Here is a 21682-nt window from a genome sequence, read left to right as displayed (position 1 = left end):
GAGCAAGGAAAAGCAGATACGACGAAGGTTATGCAATACATATATATGCTTTATTAGGTTTAGGTTTAGGTTTTTGTGGTTTTCATTTCATTTTCGACGTTATTTGGCATCTTGCACTGTTGCACATGTGCTTACGTTGTGCACCGAGCAGGTGTGACTATTTGCCCCAAGGATGGATGGTTGGTATGTATAACATGAAATTGCTTGTACATACATACTCATACATACATACCGATACAATGTACATACATGAAATTGCTTGTACATACATACATACATACATACATATAGACATATGTATGTACATATGTAGGTGAGGGGGCCTGTTTCTTGTGACCACACACATTGTTGAATCTGGAGTAATGGAGGCGGACGAGCTGCTGTTTTCTGGCTTGCACAGAAAATGTCGAACACACACACAGAGGAAAAACAGCACACAGAAAGAAAACAGAAAGAGACAGACAAAACTTTTTTGGGGCAAACGAAACCCTCATTTCTATTAGTTTATATACCTATGCGTAAATAGTAAGAAATTACAGATTTGGCCTTTTCTTACTATCAATCTCCCACTAAAAGGCCAAACCAGGGATCAACAAAGCTGATGGGGAGATTGAACAAGACCTACACATCCTACTTGATGAGTATGTTACACAATGTACAAGAAACAATGTGTAACCTCATGACCTAAGTTATCCCCATCAAGTGGCAGCAATGCTCTAGTGCTTCGTGCGATAGAGCCTTGGTCAACGCATCTGCGGCATTGTCTTGAGAGACAACTTTCTCAAGACTAATATAGCCAGCAGCTATGCATTCTCGAATGAAGTGATATCTCACTCCAATGTGCTTGGTCTTCGCATGGTATACTGGGTTTTTAGCCAATGCAATGGCACTCTGACTATCACAAAACAATATGGGTACAAGCTTAGATATGCCCATGTCACAAGCTAATCTGGACAGCCATACGACTTCCTTACAAGCTTCGCTAGCTGCGACATACTCTGCTTCTGTAGTGGACAGAGCAGTACATTTTTGGAGACGAGATCTCCAAGATATCGCACCTCCCATAAACTGAAAAATATATCCTGAAGTGGATTTTCTGCTGTCAGAGCAGCCAGCATAATCAGAATCTGTGTATCCGATGATGGATACAGTTCCACCACCTAAACATAGACACCTATTCTTAGTGCCACACAGATATCTTAAAATCAGTTTAACTGCCTCCCAATGTTTATTACCAGGATTGGACATAAATTTGCTCACAGCTCCCACTGCGAAAGCAATGTCTGGTCTGGTTGCTATCATAGCGTACATAAGACTCCCAACAGCGGATTGATAAGGAACCTTGGACATGAATTTCTTGTCCTCATCGGATGTGGGGCAATCACGTGTGCTCAGATTTACATATGAAGGTAGTGGAGTGCTTAACGGCTTCGCATTCTCCATATTAAACCTCATGAGCACTTTCGATATGTACTCAGCCTGAGACAAGTAAATACATCGCTTACTCTTATCACAAGTGATACGCATACCAAGAATATGTTTTGCATCTCCCAAATCCTTCATGTCAAAATTCTGGCTCAAGTTTTTCTTTAACGAGGATAACTCATCCTTGTTTTTACCAGCGATAAGCATGTCATCAACATATAATATCAATGTGATAAAACTCCCATCTGAACAGTTTTTCGTATAAAGACATGCATCTTCATTGCTTCTAGTACATCCTTGAGTCTTCATAAAGGCATCAAATTTCTGATACCATAACCTCGGGGACTGCTTAAGCCCATACAAACTCTTCTTGAGTTTACATACCAAATGTTCTTTTCCCAATACTTCATAACCTTCTGGTTGTTCCATATAAATGTCCTCATCAAGGTCCCCATGCAAGAAAGCAGTCTTCACATCCATTTGGACAAGTTCCAAATTCTGATTTGCAGCCAATGAAAGCAACATACGTAATGTAGTCATCTTAACTACAAGAGAAAAGGTTTCATCAAAGTCAATTCCATATTCTTGCTTGAAACCTTTTGCAACCAAGCGTGCTTTATACTTTGGAGAAGCACTATCAGATGTATACTTATACTTGTATACCCATTTGCATGGCAATGCTTTCCTGTCCTTTGGCAAAGGTACTAAATCCCAAGTACCATTTTTATAAATGCTGTCCAATTCACTTTGTATGGCCTATTTCCATTTCACATGGTCATTTACAGATATGGCTTCATTGTAACATGAAGGCTCACCGGCATCTGTTAGCATTACATAATCAGCAAACTTACTAGGTGCCTTGGGCACACGCATAGATCTCCTCAATGAATCATGAACCTGAGTGCCATCAGGTTGTGCATGAGAAACCTCATTCTGAGCATCATCATTATGAGCATATTCTTGCTGAAAAGCATCATTTTGCACATCATTGTGCTGAGCATTATCATTTTGGGCATCTTCATCCTGGTCAATAACAGTTTTTTGTGACTGCGAAGCATCTACATCAATAAGATTTTTCTGTTTTTCATCAACAAAAGGCGTACTATCTTTAAATGCAACCTTTCTCACTTCTACCTCCTTTACGGACTGTTTATGCATTTTGTTCTCGTCAAAAACAACATCACTACTTCTGACCACAGTACGTGTGTCAGGGTCCCATAAGCGATATCCAAACTGTCCATCAATTCCGTAACCAAGAAATATACATTTTCTGCATTTATAGTCTAATTTCTTTCTTAAAGTTTTTGGAATGTGTACATACGCTTCGCATCCAAAAACTCTGAGATGAGCATAATGAGGTGTCTTGCCAGTCCACACCTCTTGTGCCACTCTTAGACCTATGGCTGTGTTCGGTGATAGGTTAATCACATGGACTGCTGTTAAAACAGCTTCTGCCCAAAAACCTTGCGAGAGGTTTGCATGGTGTAGCATGGAGACAACTCTGTCCTGGATGGTTCTATTCATCCTCTCAGCCACACCATTTTGGACAGGGGTGTAAGGAGCTGTAAACTCTCTCCGAATACCTCTAGACTTACAAAAGTCAACAAATTCGTGAGAGGTATACTCACCTCCATTGTCCGAACGTAAAGCCTTAAGCTTTATGTCCTTTTCTAGCTCAACCGAACTAAGCCATTTTCTGAAAGTGGGGTATACATCATCCTTTCCCTTAATTGGATAAGCCCAAACTTTCCTAGTGGCATCATCAATGAAAGTAACAAAATATAGGGCACCACCCAAATATCTTGTGGGCATAGGTCCACAAACATCCGTGTGGACAAGATCCAATGGTTTAGTGGATGAGTTTACACTAGTCTTATGTGCACTTCTAGTTTGCTTACCATGTTGACAATGCTCACATAAGGCAAAATCAGAGAATGACAACTTAGGTAAGTGGCCATAATGAGATAGGATTTCCATGCCATTTCTTGACATGTGGCCCAAACGACCATGCCAAATGCTCGTCATTGGCTGGTCTGTGACAACCAACAAGTGTTCCTTTTGATGAACAAATAGAGGGTAGAGGGAACCAACTTTGTTCCCTTTTGCAACAATCATATTTCCTTTCGTTATACGAAAGGATTGAGAAGCAAACATCACCTTATATCCATTGTCATCAAGCTGACCAACGGAGATCAAACTACGAGTTAGTTGGGGAACATGGCGTACGTCTTTAATGGTCAAATGAGCACCATCACTAAAATGCATTGAGATATCTCCAATGCCAATCACATCGCATTGATGTGAGTCTCCAAGTCGAACTTTCCCAAGCGACTTGGCTTCATAACATGTGAACCACTCTCTATGTGGAGTCACATGAAACGATGCACCGGAGTCCAACAACCACGTATATGATGGAGAAAAGACCGTGTTCACCCCAGCATGTGTGCTAACATCATCTAGGACCAAGATGTCCGTCTCACTACATGTTGCATTTACTTCCTCCGTTTCCAACGAGGAAGAGGGACCACTAGATTGTCTACCATGCCCTCTAGCATTATCTTTCTCCTTATTTTTAAGGGCATAACAATCTTTCTTAAGGTGACCCTTTTTATGACAGTAATGGCACTCCATATTTTTGTTCCTAGATTTGCTTCTACCTCTATCATTTCCACCACTATTTCTTGTTTGGCTCCTACCACGTTGTTGGTTCTTGCGAGGACCAACATCAGAAACATTATATGCATCTCCATTGTGTGATGCAATCACAGATTTTCTACGAATTTCTTCACCCAAAAGAGCTCCACATATGTCATTATAGACTAATTTCCCATTTGGTGCACTTGCACTAATAGCGGTGCAAAAAGTGTATCATGAGCTAGGCAAAGTGCATAACAAAAATACACATTTCAACTCATCATCAAAAATCATTTTCTGAGCCAGTAATTGTGACCATAATGCATCAAAATCATTCAAATGAGAAGCGACACTGTCATTGTCCTTCATTCGAAGATCATAAAGTTTTCTCATTAGATAAACTTTGTTTGATGCGGTCTCTTTTTCGTATGTACTGGATAGTTTAGTCCATAGCTTTTCAACTGAGTCACAGTCCAAGACTGTGAAATACACGTTGTCAGCCAGGTGCAGTCTTATGGTAGACATTGCCAAGAGATCGAGCTCTTCCCAATCGTCCTTGGTCATGCCCTCGGGTCTCTTGGCTTCACCACTTATAGCTCTTAATTGCCTTCTTTGAATCAGGACATCTCTCATCTGATTCTTCCACAGGGCAAAGTTGGATCCGTCAAATTTACGGATCTCAAGGTGGTCTTTTCCACTCATAGGGTGATTTCTATGGGAATTGAACGAACCACCGCGTGAGGTACTTGAAACCTCGGACATTTCAGAGGCAACCATTCGGAAGCTAGGTAAACTTGGTCAATCCCAAATATAAACAACTAACAATAGTTGAGACACTACTCCCTACCTAGTCTCAAGCCGTGTTCTAGGGTAGGTATATGTGTTCGATTGAGGACAACACCTCTTTCTTATATCAGCCAAGGTAAAATGTTTGTAACCAAGACGTAACTTCAACGTCACAAACTCACATCAAGTGAGCAAGCATCAAAAGGAAAAAAAAAAAGAAACCAAACACAGGTTCTTTTGCGTGTAAATCCTCACTTCTGAAACAACAAGTCTTCTCTGTTTCTACCTTCCACCAAGGTCTATTTTTCCCCAAAAAATAGGCACACAAAAAAAAACTGTTCAAGACGGAAACGTGTAGTAGATATTACCTCTGTCGAGGTCCTGAAAAATAGCATGCGCAGAGGGGGAAAACGCAGAAATGTAGATGCTTGTTGCTACACACAGTCTCACAAAGTCCATGCTCTGATACCACTGTTGAATCTGGAGTAATGGAGGCGGACGAGCTGCTGTTTTCTGGCCTGCACAAAAAATTTCGAACACACACACAGAGGAAAAACAACACACAGAAAGAAAACAGAAAGAGAAAGACAAAACTTTTTCGGGGAAAACGAAACCCTCATTTCTATTAGTTTATATATCTATGCGTAAATAGTAAGAAATTACAGATTTGGCCTTTTCTTACTATCACACATAAACACACAACAGAGCCAGGAAGATGGCCATGGCGATGGAGGGAAGCCATCAATAATCAGACCTAAGTCACAATGTACAGCCTACCAATTCAAGCAAGCAGAGAGAGAGAGGGTAACTTCGGGAGAATCGAATGATTGTGCAGAGAGAGAGAAATGAATGATTGTTCTCTGCCAATTAATTGAACCAATTGTTAGATAGCCAAATTTATTTTCTTATAATTGAAATAACTATCAAAACCAGATGTGATTGATCATATAGATGTATTAAAGCAATTGTCTCATTCACCAACCATGTGGACGCCAATTAATGGAAGCAATTGTTAGATCGGCAAATTTATTCTATGCCCACATACCAAATTTATTTTCTTGTAGATGCATACAAACCAAACCCTTGATTATTACTCAAGAAACTCAAAATTCTTGAGCAAATCATAAATTAATCATCATTTCTTGAGAACAAAATTTCCACCAAAGAATTTTCCACTTTCTACATATCTGCATGTAAATTGCTTAAATATATGTCTTTCCAACATTTGGCTCACAAACCCTAATGTTTGCTATCAGTTTACAAGTCATCAGACTCTGGAATATTAGTACATTTTAAAGAGCTTCTCATAGCCAACGTTGGTGTGTTGGTTTTATTAAGTAATAGAAGCTTAAAAGCAAGTGGTCAAGGATTCATGAAAAGCAAGGTGAACAAAAGATTGTTTTGGTAAATTTATGTATTTGTCTTAATAAAGATGCAACTCCTCTTCTACTCCCTACATATTGCTGAGATAAATCAAAAGGGAGAAATAGACTCATCTCAGATGAGCAGGTGTGGGCGGTACCACAGGGGTCACAGTCCGGGTAGAGACGGTTACTGGAAGGCCGATTTCTTCGAAGTCGGATACACCGGTTATGGCACTAACCGGAACGATTCGTGATGCGAGCCAGAAGCAACCAAACCGGACAGATTCGTATCGAGGGCAAGGAGAACACACGCACGCACATTGGCTCTTCACACGCCCTTATGTACAGAAGAGCGAGAAGCAAAAATCACACGGCTTGACGGGGACCAGGTATATACAAGTCGATGAGTCTCCAAACTGATAAGAGAAGACATGCCACGACGCAGGGAGACTCAACACGCACACACACCTAACACGCGCACCCGTGGGAAAAGAGACACTAAAGACATTGACGTTGACACAGATACATAGATGTATATTACAAGAACAATTACAACGCCGATTTCGAGACGGTCCAATACCGAACAGATACAACAGCCTTCTACAAGCAAGCACCAGTCGGGGAGCACTCGGGCTCGTCTACGCGAGTGGAAGCCTTGCGTTGAAGACGGGCCTTCTTACCAAACCACAACAGATGTATGCCGCCAAGCCGCATATCGGGGAGCACTCGGGCTCACCTACACGAGTGGGGTCTTGCACAAGAGACAGAGCTACGAACGGAAACCCTTAGAGCATACATGCTCTAAACCAGATTAAACCATAACCAAGAAGAGAGATAAGAACCAAGAGAAACCCTAAACCTCTACTCCAACGAGAAAGAAGAAGAAGAAGTTATCAAACCCTAGATCTGAGTGATATACCCTCCTAACTCAAAATGGGCAACCACTTCACAAGAGACCCCCCCCTTGTTTTATAGTCCAAGGAGGGAAGGACGTTACAATGTGGGATAAATATCCCCTATTATTTTATATACATTTCCTAATGTATATGTGCACATGTTGCACATCAACGACTTTGCCCATTTCATCCGGTTTTCTCACCGTAGCCAGAAATCTTCACGACATCCACGGGTACGTGTTAGATCCGAGGCGGGACCACCGGGGTCTTGGACATGAGAGAGACAGAGCATAGAAGGTTGAGCTCACCTTTCCTGGTGACCGGCCAAAACATCGATCAGAGCGTTTCCGGATACGGAGCAAAAGCAACGAATTAGATAGGGAAAAGGAGATGCATGCAACACCGACTAGACACACGCTTCCTATGTACAGAAACTAGAAAGAAAGAATGCCAAAGACACCAACACAGACAAAGATGCACAAAACTTCACTCATATATATATGCTAAAGCAAGATACAACTCCGGCTTCGAGCTGGTCTATGGTAGATTAGGTTACAACAGCGGTCTGTTGCCAAGAGATCAATCGGGTAGTTCTTGGGCTCATCGCGCCTAGCGGGGTCTTCCATAGGAGATAGAGCGGAAGCAAAACCCCCTAGGACATATGAGTTGACAACCGGACTAAACCCTTAACAGACACAAAGACTCCACCCACACGATGACGAAGAAGAAGACCTAAGTGAAACCCTAAAAGAAAATAATAAGAAGAAGAAGCTACCTAATAAGAAGAAGAAGCTACCTAACCCTAGATCTAAGTGGTATACCCTCCTAACTCAAAATGGGCAACCCCTTCACATGAGATCCCTCCCTCGTTTTATAGTCCAAGGAGGGAAGGACATTACAATGTGGGATAAATATCCCCTATTATTTTATATACAATTTCCTAATGTACATGTGCACATGTTGCACATCGACAACTTTGCCCATTTCATTCGGTTTTCTCACCATAGTCGGAAATCTTCACGACATCGGATGTTGATGCCATTATGTGTCGGTTTCGGGGGAATCTGTTCGGAGTCGACTAGAACGGTGGTGGGGTGCCTAGACATCCACCCCCACCAAATCTTCATGACATCCACCCCCACCAAACCGCACATCAACCGTAATGTGCCTAGAAAGGGAAAGAAGGTGAGAGAATTCTAGCGACAATGATCAACCGGGTTCTCCACCATTCCGGTCTCCGACTGTTGTGCCCACCTCTGCCGGTCTCGAATTGTCGATTTTCGGATCGACCTCGTCCCCGTCCGAGAGTTCGTCTCCACAGTTGTCCTTGAGGATCCACTTCACGCTCGTCCGGCCTCTCCACCCGAACCACCAGATCCGATTTCTGGATTCGTCCCTTCCTTCGGTTGGAGCAAATATCCCGAACGTCGGTCTCGACCTGATCCGACTTCCTTTGTTCTTCGTGTGCAGCAAGGGTCCTTGTTCCTCCTAACCGCTTGTGGGATATCACACCTTCGCTGTGCCCATTTCGATCCGAGCGCTTCCTCGATCCATCACCGCCACACGCCAAACTCCTTCTGGCTGCTCATTATCGTTCTCCTCCATGCTCGTCACTTGGCTCCTACGTGGCCACAATGCACGTCCCTCGCTTTGCACTTCTTCTATGTGTCCCCTTTCAATAGGGTACACTACTACCCCGACATCCGTGTCGACGCTCTTCAGTTCGGCGTAGTGTCTGATATCGTCACTCCAAATCCAAGGAACACCTTTGTTGTCTGATTGGCCCGCATGGCCTCCGTCGTTCTCCGTGACACTCCACTTGACTTCTTCGGCGCCTTTGTTTGCTACAACCTTCGTCCCCTCGTTGCCACCTTCTGTCTCCTCGGTCTTACGTTGATCCGCAATTGGCGAAGTATCTGGGTTAGGTGTGGAGGATCCCTCACGAATGTTCTTTTCACGGCCACTGAGCTCACTTAGTCCCTTCTCTGCGCTCACCGGTTTTCACTTCTCCAACCCCCGATCCGGTTCGACTCCTGTCCGCGGTTATCCAAAACTCGGCATTCCCGGCTCTTGTCTGGACTCGTCCCCGACCGATCAAGTCGTACTTCCTCTTCACCCCGGTTCGTGTCTTCCTGATCTCCCTCCGTCACCTTCCTCCTCTTTGGTCTTACGTTGCCACGCAGGCCGAACCACCGAAGTCTCCAGAATCCGTGTGGAGAGACACCTAGGATCGCCCTTCGATTTCCCGCCTCCTTTTGTACTTCTCTCGAATTGAGGCTTCACTATCAAAACTTGTATGATGGCACACGAGTTCATCAAAAGGGGTTTAATTTAATCAGTGAGATACAGAATATATATATAAGGGTATTAATAAAGATTTGAAAACTTATATGATAGCACGTGAGTTCATCAAAAGGGGTTTAATTTAATAAGTGAGATACAGAATATATATATATATATATATATAAGGGTATTAATAAAGATTTGAAAATATATTTACGTAAGGGTATTATCAATTATGCTGGAAATTTTTTTTACATAAGCCCATGAAATATTAGATATTTCAATGAGATAGTAAAGAATATACTAGTATACAAACAATACTCAAATTTGGAGTAGCATACATACATACATACATACATATACCTACATTCAAACATTACATCCATGAATATGTATATACATACATTACACCCATTTATACATGCATACTGACTAAACATAAATATATGTACAAATATATATTACCATATGTAAATATGTACATACACATACATACATGCATTACGTACTACATACATATTAGAATCAAGTTTCAACCATATATATTGACATACATATATACATGTAACATAATACATACAATAAAATTACATATGACATACATACATACACAAATGCATATATACATACAAAACACAGAAAAATAAATTACATATTATATATATATACATATACACATACATATTAATACCTAAGGCTACATATTATATGTATACAAATCTTCATACTTACAAACAAGATACATATATTGCATATATATACACGTGCACACACACATAAATAAATTAGATATTACATAGCATATAATCCATACCTATTACACAATATACAAATTTACACATACATAAATTACATATACACATATATAGATATATTACATATGTAAATACATATCACTGTATATATAGATTATACTAGACCATACAAACCACAATGCTTACATACACACACACATTAGGTATATGTATACTTTACACATACATTGAATATATACATGCATATTACGTACATATTACAACATACATCCATATACGAACCATATACATACTAAACATGAAAATATCCCAAAAATATACATACATAAATACATTACAATTTACATATATACGTATACATACATTCATACATTTACATACATATGACCACATACACACATACATATACATACACATACATACATTGGATATATACATACATATTATGCACATATTACAAACACATTCAGACTCATTGAATCATGTATATTGACAGATACATATATGCATACACATACATACATACATATTCCACATATCACCATATATATACATACATATGCCTACAATGTTATAAGTTTTACAAGCATACATCCATACACATATATACATACATTACATACATGCATACACATAAATACGTTACATACATATACATACGTACGTTACATATGTACATACATATCATCACAAACTACAATACATACATATATACATAAATATTACGAACAAACATCCACACACTCATGTATGCATATATGCATATGCCATACACTATACACATACAAACATACATACATTACATATTACATATATACATAATACACATATGTACATTCATTCATGTACATACATACATTGCATATGCATATATTACAATCACACATTCATATACATTGAGTCATGTACATTGACATATGGATATATGCATACAACTACACACATGCACACACACACACACACACACACACACATACATACACACATACATACATACATACACACACACACACATACATACATACACACACACACACACACACACATACATACATTACATATGCACACACATATGTACATTTGTACATAGACATACCTATATTCATTTATACATTGCTACATAACATACATTAGATATATACATAAATATTATGCACATATTATAATCACACATCCATACACATTGAATCATGTACATTGTCATATGGATATATGAATACACATACATACACAAATAAATTACATGTGGATATATGCATACACATATGTACATTCGTACATGGACATACATATATTCATTTATACATTGCTACATATACATACACATATATACATTAGATATATACATAGATATTATGTACATATTACAATCACACATCCATATACATTGAATCATGTACATTTACATATGCATATATGCATACACATACATACATACATCACATATATGCATACACAAATGTACATTCGTACATGGACATACATACTCATACATTACATACATGACATATGCATACACATATGTACATTTGTACATGAATGTTTGAATGTTATGTTTAGTATGTATGTATGTGCATGTATGAATGAATGAATCAATATATGTAATGTATGCATAAAATATGTATGCTTGCATGAATAAACATGAATGAATGGTTGTCCCCACCCCCCCAATCACATAGATTATAGGATATCTTCTTAAAATAAAAAAACATGAATGAATGTACATATGTGTATATATGTAATATGTAATGTATTTATGTGTATGCATATATGTGTGTGGATGTTTGTTTGTAATATGTATGTATGTGTATGTAAAATTAATGTACATATATATGAGGGGTATGAATGTTTAAGTTAAACTATAAAAGCGATAAGTTATAAAACTGAAAACATTCTAAAGAAAAAATAAAAATAATGTGGGAGAGGGGTTTGAATGAGAATAGGAAAAAATGGGTAAGGGGTACGGCTAGAAATAGGAGAAAGTAGGGGAGGGGTAAGGTTGAAAATAGGAGAAAGTTGGGGAGGGGCATGGCTTAGAATATAAAGATTTTTATAAGGGGTGAGTACATAAGCTTGTGACAAATATAACACCGTGCTATGCGATAGAGTGTAGGGTTGGAGATACAACATGAATAAAAATGAAATACAAAATCCCGGCTACCATGTGTAGTCCCGGACATATGAACTACAAGAGAAAGACAGAGATATAAAAGGGAATGCATCGCTACTAAATGTAGTCTCATGCTTACAAACAATATATATTATACATACACATACATACATATTACAACAAACATTCAAACATACATATATGTATTATGCATACACATACACATACAAATATACATACATTACATATTACATATATACACATATGTACATTCATATATTCATGCAATCATACATTACGTGCACATACATACATACATACATACATACATACATACATACATACATACATACATACATACATACTAAACATAATATTCAAACATTCATGTTTTTTTTAAATTTAGATTTTTGCCGCCTCCTCCTTTGCTCTACCTCCTCGTCTCTCCTCATTGTTGTTGTCGCCTCTTCTCCCCTTGTTGCTTCTGTCCTCGTTTTGCCGCCTCTGTTCTCGTTTTGTTGCCGCCGCCACTCGTCTTGTCATGCCGCTTTAGCTCTCCATGATTCTCTGTCGGGGCTGCCACAAGTACTCTACAAATATTTTACAAGTACACATAAGTACAAACATCATACATAAACCAACACATAAATTCTTAGAACTACACACACTCACGTACATACATACATACATAAACACACACACACACACACACACACACACGTATACAATCATACATACAATATATACAATAAACGAAATTAATACAATACAATACAATATGTACATACATACGCACATACCTATATACACTGACATACATACACATTCACACATAACACATACATACAATACAATATGTACACACACACACAAACATAACACACATCACACATGCTATACATACAATAAATGCAATACAATACAATACCTACACACACACACACACACACACACATGCAAACATAAAACAGAACAAACATATACGATGTATGGAACATACATACACACACACAAACATAAAACACAACAGACATGCATACCATATACAAACATATATGACGTATGGAACATACATACATACGCACACACAAACATAACAAACAACACACATGCATACCACATACAAACATATATGATGTATGGAACATACATACACACAAATCACACATGAATACCACAATCACAATGCACACATACACACATATATATGATGTATGGTTATATGAAAAGTGATAGGTGGGTCATTCTATTTGTAGATAATGGATAAAGAATCTGTTATTGAAGTGTTTGAACATGAGAGGGATGATGAAGATAAACCTTTGGGCATTATAAGTGTGAGAGGAACTCTTACATATGCAAAGATCCGAGTCGAAATAATTGAGGACGGTATATTTTATGAACCATTTTCCTTTGTGTACACAAAAAATAATATTTTGAATGGGAAACAAGAAGAGAAAAAATAATGTTACAGCTTCATATGAGTCTATCCATGAAATTAAACATAAGGTTAATTTGTTAGTAATTTCATTATTGATATGCATTTTGGATTGTTCCACGTCTGCTCTTTGAGATATATATATCAAGTTCAAGATTGTTTTATTGTAAATTACATTTTTTTTTATCACGCTATATTCTTCATATGTCTCAATAAACTAAAAAAAAAACTTATATGCGGCTTATATATGTTATACCTCTAGTGTTTTGGGTAATGTTTCCTAATTGTGTGTGCATTACTTTGTACTTTACACATTGTGTTTTCAATCTATGTGGCACTTGATGAAACATTTCTAGGAATTGCATATGATGTTTAATGTTCATTCATAATTTTGCGAGTCATCAATTGTAAAGGCATTCATTGATCCTTTCTAGGATTGGAAACTATGTGTGCATGTATATTTTATATGTGAGGGTATTTAAAATGGGTGGTTATCAAAAAATATATTGGTAGTAAGGGGTATTTTTATTAATCTTTTTTCTACAAAAGGGTCACTAAAATAGTAAAAACCATACGTATAAGGGGTTTATAAATGATGTCATGAACGCACGTGATACAACTATCTTATATATAGTGGAGTCCCCGAGCCTCGCCACCACCTTCCATCTCTCCAGTCTCACATTGCCACATTGGCTGAACTGCCGAAGTCTTCGGAAACGGTGTGTAGGGATCTCTCCGTGCAACCTCCGACTCGTCGTCATCCTTCTCCTTGGTGTTCCCGCTACCATCTTCTATTTCTCTAGTCTTACATTGCCACAGCAGCCGAACTGCCGAAGTCTCCTGAAATGGTTCGGACAACGATTTCATATGTTCGCCCTCTGACAACTTGTCCATTGCCACCGACTCCTCGGTGGGGTATGTGGAAGCTATCTCCTCTTTGATCGTGCAAGCCCCGTCTGGGCTTGCTTCTCCAATGTCCGGAGTTTCAGGCAGCGGTGCCTGTAACCGTCGGTCTCTTTCTGAACCCGCGATCGTCATGTCCCCAAATCCAACCTCATCATCGGTCGGTCTTTCTCCACAAGTCGAGAGGGCATCTTGCTCCACACCCTCTCCTGCGGTATTGTCGTACCGTCTTCCGCCCTCTACATGGGCCACGCGAACAAGCTCAATTGGATCAGGATCGGCTTAACAAGCCAAGACCGTATCAGTATCAAGACCGAAGACCTGGATTGGTGTTCGAATGGTATCCGGAACCAGGAGCCATATCGGATTGTAATCGGTAGACCGTTTGAGGCCTACGAATCTAGCCTAGTACGTAGGCGTATTATTAGGTGTCAGTGTCAGTCTCTTGTATCAGCATTGAAGTACTTGTCAGTTCGTATAAGGACTTGTATAAAAGTGCTCTCTTAGCACATTCTATGTACAAAGTATTATTATTTTGAACTGAGTTTATGCTTTTTGCTATCTTTGTCTCTCATGTGTATTCTAAGCTTCCATTAAACAAGTTTTTACTCTCTGTTGCTATCTAGTGTAACCGGTTTTGTCAAAGCTTCCACATGTATTCTTTTACATGGAGTTAGAGCGCGAGGGTTGAGAACATTTGCAACCGACGAGTGAACAAGCGGCAAGCAAGGTAATGTACTACTTTGCATCCATTGTTGGTGATCAATTGTTCAGCCATATTCGGGACGCCAAGACGCCGAAGGAAGCTTGGGGAAACCTAAAGAAGGTCTTCGCCGCAAGCACCACGGCTCGGAAGCTGCAACTCCGACAGGAGTTGAGCAATGTCCAACACAAGGACATGTCGGTAGCCGATTATACGGCCCAGAAGCTGCAACTCCAACAGGAGTTGAGCAATGTCCAACACAAGCACATGTCGGTGGCTGACTATACGGCCCATATCAAACACATCTACGACTTACTTGCCTCTATCAACGTGGCTGTCAACGAAGATGAGATGGTGCAGATTTTTCTCAGGGGCCTAGCATCAAAGTTCGGAGCATTCCGGACGGTCGTCTATACAAGGGAGAATACACCCTCGTTTTTCGACTTATAGTCGATGCTCATAGTATAGGAGAACCACACGGGTGTGTCGACGAGCACGCACATTGATAGAAAGATGTTGTACATGGAGGCGGAGAGGCCTTGGGGTCGTGGCGAACGAGGCGGATCGACACGCGGTGGAAGCGGTCGTCAAGAGACCGAAGGCACAATGATGGTGACGACAACAGTTTTGAACCCTCCGGAAGCAGGGGGAGTCAAAGTGGTGCTGGATTCTGGCAAGAGAAGACCACAACAGAATGTTTGTACTGTGGTCGGAAGGGCCACATAGAGAGCGAGTGCTGCTGGAAAAAGCACACCGATTCGGACAAGTCTGGATCCAACATGGCCGGATGGGGAAGGTGGCATCCAGTTGACCACTTCATCCGAGTAGCTGACGAGAATGCACTTTTCGGCTTTTGCATCTAACTTCCTCCATTTTTCCTTCAGTACATGTACATAACTCGTGAATTGGCCGGAAAAATAGTCTTTTCCGCCATCCAATCTCAAATACTTTATCTTTCTTCTGGTCTCGCGTTCAACAAGGTTCTTCAAATCCCTGAAACACGAGAAGACTTCAATTTTCTTCTTGATTAGATACATCCAAGTTTGTCGGGTGAAATCGTCGCTGAAGGAGACGAAACACCGACTCTCGTCGATGCTCACGTTTTGTGCTGATCCCCACACATCCGAATGGATGAGATCAAGCCGGTACCGGCTTCAATTCTTCTCATTGGGGAGCGGAAGCCTATGCTGCTTCTCGAGCTGGCAAGCTTCACATATTTGGCCTTTCCGACCACTAAACTTCATCAGTCTGGAAACTACTTGTTTCATCTGCAGCTCGTCAAGCTTCCGGAAATTGATGTGGCCTATCCGCTTGTGCCACAAGTCGATGTTTGACTCGACCTTCTACCCTTTTGCAAACATAGCGGTGCCAACATCATTCATTTCAAGGATAAACATCCTCTCGTCTTGGTGCCCTTGCGCGATGACTTTGCCCTCTTCTTCAATGAAGCACCCAAGGTGCGTGAACGGAACCTGCATCCCTTGATCAACAATCTGTCCAAGAGACACCAAATTCTTTGTGATGTTCGGGATGTGCAAGACGTTCATTAGCTTTCCCTTCTGCCTGACATGGCTAAAAGGGACCTCACCGATGTGCTTGATGGTATGAGGAGTGTCATCTCCGGTTTCGACTACTCCCAGTTGCTTTGGTTTTTCCAAGAATGAGAACCATTCTTCATGTCTCGTCATATGGTTCGAGGCTTCAGAGTCAACATACCATACCTCGTTCAGTTCCGAGGTGCTCGTCTTCATTGAATTTGCCTTGTGTTTCATCCTAAAGATTGGGCCCGATCCATCTCTGGAATCGGATTTTCCGATTCCTTAGCATAGTGCGAGCTTTGCCATCTTCCCCATCCGGCCATGCTAGATCCAGACTTGTCCGAATCGACATGCTTTTTCCAGCAGCACTCGCTCTCTGTGTGGCCCTTTCAGCCACAGTACCAATATTATGTTGTGGTCTTCTCTTACTAGATTCTGGCGCCACTTTGACTCCCCCTGCTTCCGGAGGGTTCAAAATTGTTGTCGTCAGCATCGTTGTGCCTTCATTCATTCCCCATAAGGGGTTAAATAGTTTCAAAAGGGTAGATACACAGGGGTGCAAGCCCCCTCGGACATTCACACCAATCACTCACTCACACCTCCTCATATCCGTCCACATGCACACACATGTGCAAGTGTACACATACGTAATTACTCACACTCACAATTACACTTACACATTTACACATACACGTAAACAACATTATAACATTCCACCCTCGCTCTCCGTACATCTCGTATGGTAACACATTATGGCACACCCGTGGGAGAGTGCCTTGCACGTCGATCCCACATGCCTTGATCATCACGTCTATACGACCGGAACTTCCGTCTGTTCTCTCATCAATCGGAACGCTTGACTCGAACATCTCCTTCTATCAACGGATCTTCCTCAACACGAACATTCTCATTCTGTCAGCTCACGAACATTGGTATCATCATTTGGGTTGTTTGTGAGTTGTTGTGAGTATATCTTGTCTATTTCTTTCAGGTTAATGAGTTTTCGAAATTTCCTTGCTACCCTTTAGTTTTAAAAAAAAATTCTATTATATACACTCGAGTTTATGAAATTTCATTCGGTACCCTCGGGGTTTCGAAATTTGTTGCATACCCCTATTTTTTTCTTTTTCCCTCTCTTCTTGTTTTCAATTTCACTTATAATTTCAATTTTGCTTTTAGGTCATTTTTTCCTTTGCTTCTGTATTTGTGTTCTTCTCTCTTCTTTGCCTCTTACTTCTTCTTCTTCTTTTTCTGTTGTGTAAAAGTTAGCGTGCGGAAGCTTGACAAAACCGGTTTAGTTAGGTAGCAACAGAGAATAGAAAACATAGGTTCAATGGAAGCTTGAGAATATTTAGCATACATGGGATAGAGAGAGAGAGAGAGCAGAACATAAAACTCTATTCTAAAATAATAATCCTCTGTGTACATAGAATATACTCAAACAACACTTTTATACAAGTCCATAAAGGATTGATAGAAGTACTGACAGGTACATCAATGCTCATATGAGCAACTGTCATTAACTCCCAAAAATATGCCTATGTACTAGGCTGGATCTGTAGGCCTCTAACGGCCTACCGGTTTCAATCCGATCTGGCTCTTGGTTCCGGATATCATTCGGACACCGATACGGTTCTCCGTTCCGGATACCGGTCCGGCTCTAGCTTATTCAGTCGATCCGGATCCGGTTGAGCTTGCTCGCTCAACACACCCCCTCAAGCTCAACTTGAAGTCGGATTGTGGTGTCAGTGTCTGCAGTAGCTGGTCCTTTCCTCCGACTCCTTCTAACGTCCTCCCGCCTTGCTCGTGCTCCTCGTCCGGTCTGGTTCTGCTTCCCATGACCAATCCGGTTCTGCACACCTCGTCCTCCTTGGTTGGTTTGTCTGCTCAGCAGGCCCATCTCAGCTCCTTCGCTACTATGACTCTGGAGCTTGTCGACCCATCGGTTCCTCCGTGTCGGTGTCAACTTTCACTGCCTTCTCATCCGCTTGGCCTTTAGTTGATCCAGCTCTTCCGAATTCAATTGTTGAACCGAATCAGCTTCCTCTGACTTGTTCCAGCTCTTGTCCGAGTTGGTAGTCTCCGCCTTGTCTTCCGTTTTTAGGCCCTTCACCACATCGGACCACGTTCGGGTCTTGGCCTTCCTCCGGTCGGCTCTGTCCTTCTTGACTCTACCACCGTTGCCACTTACTCGGACTTTTTCGGATGTGCCAACTCCTTCGGTTGGTTCGGCTTCCTTTATTTGCTCATATCCCCCCTTGGTTCTTTCTTCCTCTCCGGCTCCTTGTTTGGTGCCATCCGTTCCCATTCATGTTCTCCCCCTCAAGTGCGGCACCTCGAGATGCTGAATGTCGAGCATCTCTGAAAAATGTTGCAACTTGTCTGATCCGAGCGGCTTGGTGAAGATGTTGGAAACTTGCCGATCTGTGTGAACATACTTAAGTTCAACTTCACCGCTCAGGACCCAGTCACGAACAAAGTGATAATGCACTTCTATGTGCTTTTTCCAAGCATGGAATACAGGGTTCTTGGCGAGTTGTATGTTGCTTACATTGTCACAATAAATTAGGATCAAGGTCAGCACCTCGATGCGGAGGTCTCGCACCAGTCGCCGAAGCTAGATGGCTTCACAGGTGGCAATGGTAGTGCCCCGGTACACAACCTCGGTGCTCGACAGAGCCACTGTTGGCTGCTTTTTGCTACTCCATGCAACAACCGCACTACCAAGAGAAAACATGTAACCAGAGGTGGATCGGCAATCCGATGCATCACCAGTCTAGTCGGCATCGGTATACCCAACAAGCTTCCGAGTTATACTGTGTCAGTATAACAGTCCCCACTCCTTCGTGCCGTTGTCGTGTGGTTTTTTACACACGATATGAAAACTTGTAAAATAATTATTTAAGATTAGCTTAGTGGTTTGATATAGAAAGATAGATGTCTTCAAGAGCTTCATAATGCATTTTACTACACATGAAACGGATAAATAAGTATCAAGTTACGTGAGTGTAAAGTTTGAGAAGATAAGGAAAATAGAATTGTGAAATATCCCACATAGATAGGAAACTTTAGGATCCATCTATATAAGCAGATTGAGAACCATTAGTTTTTATCTATGTGTTGAGAGCACAAAAGGAATGGTTGGACTTGGACCAATTTGTCTACATGGACAAATGTGGCTAAAGAACCGACAACCGGATATAGCCGGCAATCGAAAACCAGAGGGAGACGGTAATTGGAAACCGGATGGAGCCGTCAACCGGAAATCGGATGGAGCCGGCAATCAGAAATCGGAAATTGGACAAAGTCCGTGATGAAGTTGGGAACCGGAATCGGATGGCGATGGAACCGACAATCAGTGGCCTATCGGACGGAGCCGACAATCGGCAACCGGACAACGACGGAACAGAAATCGGATGCGGATCGGATGGGCGACAGTTGAGATAGACGGATGATAGGATCATGCAACGAATTAAAGTAAAGTAAAGAAAAGAAAAAACAAAGGCAAAGCAACTAAAAAAAGGAGGCTATGCAACTAAAAATAAAGGCAAATCAACTAAAAAAGGAGGCCATGCAACTAAAAGGGGACACCTGCAAAGGATCATGGGAGGTTATGATCAACGGTGTCGTGTGGTTTTTCGCACACAATATGAAAACTATGTAAAATAAATAAATAATAAAATAAGTACTTTATATTAGGTTAATGGCATGTTATAGAAAGATGGATGTTTGAGAAGATAGGGAAAATAGAACTATGATTTATCCCACATAGATAGAAAACTTAAGGCTCTGGCTATATAAGCACCTTGAGATCCCTCATTTTTCATTTGTGCTAAGAACACTTTGGCCACGTTGTCTTAATCAATGATGGTAGCAAAGTTCCCAAAAACTAGAAACCGGCCGGTAAGCAAAATCGGAACTGGTCGGTATGCAAAACCGGAACCAGGCGATAAGCAAAATCGGAATCGAGCAGTAAGCAAAACCGAACCCGGCCAATAAGCAAACCGGAACCGGCGGCGGAGCTGGTAAGAAAAACTGAACCCGGCTAATAAGCAAAACCGGAAATCAGTCGGTAAGCAGGAGCCGGTAAGCAAAATCGGAACCAGGCGGTAAGCAAAACCGAACTCGGCCAGTAAACAAAACCGGAAATTGGTCGGTAAGCAAATCGGAACCGGCGGCGGAGCCAGTAAGCAAAACTGGAACTGGGTGGTAAGCAAAATCGAAAATCGGCCGGTAAGCAAAATCGGAAACCGACCAGTAAGCAAACTGGAATCGGCGACGGAGCCAGTGAGGCAGCGACAATTGGCAATCGGACGAGGCTGGACGCAAACCGAACGGATAACAAGATCATGTGGTTAATTAAAGTAAAGTAAAGGGAACTAAAGTAAAGGCCATGTGAATGCATGCAAAAAGTTGAAAGACATGCAAGAAAAGGTGGAAAGATCATGCAACTAAAGTAAAGGCCATGTGGACGCATGCAACTAAAAGTGGACATGCAAAGTAACATGGAAGGCTATGATCAAGGGAGAACTCCATATATATTCCATTATTTTTTCCTATACTCATACTCTCTCCATTTTATTTTATTTTTCTTTCTCAGCTCCCTTATCTTAGGGAAGCCATAACTCTTATAAACCCTAAATTCCCTACGGAAGCCATAACACTCAAAAAACCCTAATCTTCCCTACGGAAGCCATAACACTCAAAAACCCTAATTTCTTTACAAAAGCCATCAACCCTAAATTTCCCTACGGAAGCCATATCTCTCAAAATCTAAAATCTCTTATCAAAGCCAAAAACCCTAAATTTCTATTGAAACCATATTTAGTTTCTTCTAATCTATTATTCTA

Source organism: Azolla caroliniana, unplaced genomic scaffold (assembly GCF_043228905.1).
Source record: "Azolla caroliniana isolate FFs.n. ecotype wild unplaced genomic scaffold, voAzoCaro1.0.p SCAF_36, whole genome shotgun sequence".
In the NCBI taxonomy this organism is placed as follows: domain Eukaryota; kingdom Viridiplantae; phylum Streptophyta; class Polypodiopsida; order Salviniales; family Salviniaceae; genus Azolla; species Azolla caroliniana.
The sequence above is the reverse complement of the archived record's forward strand: the minus strand, read 5'-3'. Positions refer to the sequence as shown.